Source organism: Patagioenas fasciata, chromosome 24 (assembly GCF_037038585.1).
Source record: "Patagioenas fasciata isolate bPatFas1 chromosome 24, bPatFas1.hap1, whole genome shotgun sequence".
Taxonomy (NCBI): domain Eukaryota; kingdom Metazoa; phylum Chordata; class Aves; order Columbiformes; family Columbidae; genus Patagioenas; species Patagioenas fasciata.
Window position 1 is genome coordinate 1669961 of NC_092543.1, and position 5703 is coordinate 1675663.

Consider the following 5703-nt stretch of genomic DNA (forward strand, 5'->3'; position numbering starts at 1 on the left):
CCAGGATGTCACAATGGGCCCTGGGGACAATGGGGGGTCCTGGGACGTCACAATGGGCCCTGGGGACAAGGAGGGATCCCCAGGATGTTACAATGGGCCCTGGGGACAATGGGGGGTCCTGGGACGTCACAATGGGCCCTGGGGACAAGGGGGGGTCCCCAGGATGTCACAATGGGCCCTGGGGACAAGGGGGTGCCGAGGATGTCACAAAGGGCCCTGGGGACAATGGGGGGTTTTGGGATGTCACAATGGGCCCTGGGGACAAGGGTGGGTCCCCAGGATGTCACAATGGGCCTTGGGAACAAGGGGGTCCCCCAGATATCACAATGGGCCCTGGGGACAATGTAAGGTCCTGGGCTGTCACAATGGACTCTGAGGACAAGGGGCGTCCCCAGGATGTCACAATGAAGTCTTGGGACAAAGGCGGTCCCCAGGATGTCACAATGGGCCCTGGGGACCAGGGGGGGTCCTGGGATGTCACAATGGGCCCCAGTGACAAAGGGGGTCCCTATGGTGCCACAATGGGCCCTGGGGACAAAGGGGGGGTCCTGGGATGTCACAATGGGCCCCAGTGACAAAGGGGGTCCCTATGGTGCCACAATGGGCCCTGGGGACAAAGGGGGTCCCCTGGATGTCACAATGGGCTCTCGGGACAAGGAGGGTCCCCAGGATGTCACAATGGGCCCTGGGGACAAAGAGCGTCCCCAGGATGTCACAATGGGCCCTGGGGACTAGGGGGGATCCTGGGATGTCACAATGGGCCCCAGTGACAAAGGGGGTCCCTATGGTGCCACAAGGGGCTCTGGGGACAATGGGAGTCCCCTGGATGTCACAATGGGCTCTGGGGACAAGGAGGGTCCCCAGGATGTCACAATGGGCCCTGGGGACAAAGAGCGTCCCCAGCATGTCACAATGGGCCCTGGGGACAAAGGGGGTCCCCACGGTATCAGAATGGGCCCTGGGGACAAAGGGGGGTCCCCTGAATGTCACAATGGGCCCTGGGGACAATGGGGGGTCCTGGGACGTCACAATGGGCCCTGGGGACAAGGGGGTGCAGAGGATGTCACAATGGGCCCTGGGGACAATGTCAGGTCCTGGGACGTCACAATGGGCCCTGGGGACAAGGGGGTACAGAGGATGTCACAATGGGCCCTGGGGACAATGGGGGGTCCTGGGACATCACAATGGGCCCTGAGGACAAGGAGGGATCCCCAGGATGTCACAATGGGCCCTGGGGACAAGGGGGTGCCGAGGATGTCACAATGGGCCCTGGGGACAATGGGGGATCCTGGGACGTCACAATGGGCCCTGGGGACAAGGGGGGGTCCCCAGGATCTCACAAGGGGCCCTGGGGACAAAGAGGGGTCCCCTGAATGTCACAATGGGCCCTGGGGACAAAGGGGTGCAGTGGATGTCACAATGGGCCCTGGGGACAATGGGGGGTGTCCAGGATGTGAGAATGAGTCCTGAGGACAAGGGGGGGTCCCCATGGTGTCACAATGGTTCCCCAGTGACAAGGTGGGGTCCCCATGGTGTCACAATAGGCCCTGGGGACAAAGTGGGGTCCAAGAATGTCACGATGGGCCCTGGGGACAAAAGGGGTCCCCATGGTGCTACAATGGGCCCTGGGGACAAAGGGGGGTCCTGGGATGTCACAATGGGCCCTGGGGACAAAGGGGGTGTCCCCATGGTGCCACAACGGGCCCTGGGAGCAAGGGGGTGGCCAGGATGTCACAATGGGTCCTGGGGAAAATGGGGGGTGCCCAGGGTGTCACAATGGACCCTGAGAACAAGCGGGGGTCTCCATGGTGTCACAATGGGCCCCAGTGACAAAGGGGGTCCCCTGAATGTCACAATAGGTCCTGGGGACAGTGGGGGGTCCTGGGACGTCACAATGGGCCCTGGGGACAAGGAGGGATCCCCAGGATGTCACAATGGGCCCTGGGGACAAGGGGGTACCGAGGATGTCACAATGGGCCCTGGGGACAATGGGGGGTCCTGGGATGTCACAATGGGCCCTGGGGACAAGGGTGGGTCCCCCAGATATCACAATGGGCCCTGGGGACAAGGGGGGGTCCCCAGGATGTCACAATGGGCCTTGGGAAGAAGGGGGTCCCCCAGACATCACAATGGGCCCTGGGGACAATGTAAGGTTTGGGCTGTCACAATGGACCCTGAGGACAAGGGGGGACCCCAGGATGTCACAATGAAGTCTTGGGACAAAGGGGGTCCCCACGGTGTCAGAATGGGTCCTGGGGACAATGGGGGGTCCTGGGATGTCACAATGAGCCCTGGGGACAAGGGTGGTACCCATGGTGTCACAATGGGCCCTGGGCACAAGGGGGGGTCCCCATAGTGTCACAATGGGTCCTGAGGACAATGGTGGGTCCCCTGAATGTCAAAATGGGCCCTGGGGACAAAGGGGGGTCCGCAGGATGTCACAATGGGCACTGGGGATAAAGGGGGGGTCCCCATGGTGTCACAATGGGCCCAAGTGACAAGGAGGGTCCCCACGATGCCATGATGGGTCCTGGGGACAAGGGCGTCCCCCAGATGTCACAATGGGCCCTGGGGATAATGGGGTTGCCCAGGATGTCACAATGGGCCCTGGGGACAATGGGAGGCCCCAAGGTGTTCAGAACGAGCCCTGGGGACAAAGTGGAATCCTGGAATGTCACAATGGGCCCTGGGGACAATGGGAGGCCCCAGGATGTCCAGGACGAGCCCTGGGGACAAAGTGGAATCCTGGAATGTCACAATGGCCCCCAGTGACAAAGGGGTTCCCCATGGTGCCACAATGGGCCCTGGGGACAAAAGGGGTCCCCAGGATTTCACAATAGCACTGGGGACAAAGGGGGGTCGTGGGATGTCACAATGGGCCCTGGGGACAAGGGAGATCCCCATGGTGTCACAATAAGCCCTGGGGACAAAGTGGGGTCCTGGGATGTCACAATGGGCCCCAGTGACAAACGGGGTCCCCATGGTGCCACAATGGGCCGTGGGGACAAATGGGGTCCCCAGGATGTCACAATGAACCCTGGGGACAAAGGGTGGTCCTGGGACATTTCAATGGGCCCTGGGGACAAAGGGGGGACCCCAGGATGTCACAATGGGCCCTGGGGACAAAGGGGGGTCCCCATGGTATCACAATGGGCCCTGGGGACAAGGGGGTCCCCCAGATATCGCAATGGGCCCTGGGGACAAAGTAAGGTCCTGGGCTGTCACAATGGACCCTGAGGACAAGGGGGGTCCCCAGGATGTCACAATGGGCCCTGGGGACCAGGGGGGGTCCTGGGATGTCACAATGGGCCCCAGTGACAAAGGGGGTCCCTATGGTGCCACAATGGGCCCTGGGGACAAAGGGGGTCCCCTGGATGTCACAATGGGCTCTCAGGACAAGGAGGGTCCCCAGGATGTCACAATGGGCCCTGGGGACAAAGAGCGTCCCCAGGATGTCACAATGGGCCCTGGGGACTAGGGGGGATCCTGGGATGTCACAATGGGCCCCAGTGACAAAGGGGGTCCCTATGGTGCCACAAGGGGCCCTGGGGACAATGGGAGTCCCCTGGATGTCACAATGGGCTCTGGGGACAAGGAGGGTCCCCAGGATGTCACAATGGGCCCTGGGGACAAAGAGCGTCCCCAGCATGTCACAATGGGCCCTGGGGACAAAGGGGGTCCCCACGGTATCAGAATGGGCCCTGGGGACAAAGGGGGGTCCCCTGAATGTCACAATGGGCCCTGGGGACAATGGGGGGTCCTGGGACGTCACAATGGGCCCTGGGGACAAGGGGGTGCAGAGGATGTCACAATGGGCCCTGGGGACAATGTCAGGTCCTGGGACGTCACAATGGGCCCTGGGGACAAGGGGGTACAGAGGATGTCACAATGGGCCCTGGGGACAATGGGGGGTCCTGGGACATCACAATGGGCCCTGAGGACAAGGAGGGATCCCCAGGATATCACAATGGGCCCTGGGGACAAGGGGGTGCCGAGGATGTCACAATGGGCCCTGGGGACAATGGGGGATCCTGGGACGTCACAATGGGCCCTGGGGACAAGGGGGGGTCCCCAGGATCTCACAATGGGCCCTGGGGACAAAGAGGGGTCCCCTGAATGTCACAATGGGCCCTGGGGACAATGGGGGGTTTTGGGATGTCACAATGGGCCCTGGGGACAAAGAGCGTCCCCAGCATGTCACAATGGGCCCTGGGGACAAAGGGGGTCCCCACGGTATCAGAATGGGCCCTGGGGACAAAGGGGGGTCCCCTGAATGTCACAATGGGCCCTGGGGACAATGGGGGGTCCTGGGATGTCACAATGAGCCCTGCAGACATGGGTGGTACCCACGGTGTCACAATGGGCCCTGGGCACAAGTGGGTGCCGAGGATGTCACAATGGGCCCTGGGGACAATGGGGGGTCCTGGGACCTCGCAATGGGCTCTGAGGACAAGGGTGGTACCCACGGTGTCACAATGGGCACTGGGCGCAAGGGGGGGTCCCTATAGTGTCACAATGGGTCCTGGAGACAAGTGGGGTCCCCTGAAAGTCACAATGGGCCCTGGGGACAGTGTGGGGTCCTGGGATGTCACAATGGGCCCCAGTGACAAACGGGGGCCCCTGAATGTCACAATGGGCCCTGGGGACAATGGGGGGTCCTGGGATGTCACAATGGGCCCTGGGGACAAGGAGGGATCCCCAGGATGTCACAATGGGCCCTGGGGACAAGTGGGGTCCCCTGAAAGTCACAATGGGTCCTGGGGAAAATGGGGGGTGCCCAGGATGTCACAATGGACCCTGAGGACAAGCGGGGGTCTCCATGGTGTCACAATGGGCCCCAGTGACAAAGGGGGTCCTCTGAATGTCACAATAGGTCCTGGGGAAAATGGGGGGTCCTGGGACGTCACAATGGGCCCTGGGGACAAGGAGGGGTCCCCAGGATGTCACAATGGGCCCTGGGGACAATGGCGGGTCCTGGGACGTCACAATGGGTCCTGGGGACAAGTGGGGTCCCCTGAAAGTCACAATGGGACCTGGGGACAATGTGGGGTCCTGGGATGTCACAATGGGCCCCAGTGACAAACGGGGGCCCCTGAATGTCACAATGGGCCCTGGGGACAATGGGGGGTCCTGGGACGTCACAATGGGCCCTGGGGACAAGGAGGGGTCCCCAGGATGTCACAATGGGCCCTGGGGACAATGGCGGGTCCTGGGACGTCACAATGGGCCCTGGGGACAAGGGGGGGTCCCCAGGATGTCACAATGGGCTCTGGGGACAAAGAGGGGAACCCCTGAATGTCACAATGGGCCCTGGGCACAAGTGGGTGCCGAGGATGTCACAATGGGCCCTGGGGACAATGGGGGGTCCTGGGACCTCGCAATGGGCCCTGAGGACAAGGGTGGTACCCACGGTGTCACAATGGGCCCTGGGGACAAAGGGGGGTCCCCATAGTGTCACAATGGGTCCTGGGGACAAGTGGGGTCCCCAGGATATCACAATGGGCCCTGGGGACAATGAGGGGTCCCCTGAATGTCAAAATGGGCCCTGGGGACAAAGGCGGGTCCGCAGGATGTCACAATGGGCACTGGGGAAAATGGGAGGTGTCCCCAGAATGTCACAATGGGCCCTGGGGACAATGTGGGGTCCTGGGATTTCACAATGGGCCCTGGGGACAAGGGGGTGTCCCCAGGATGTCACAATGG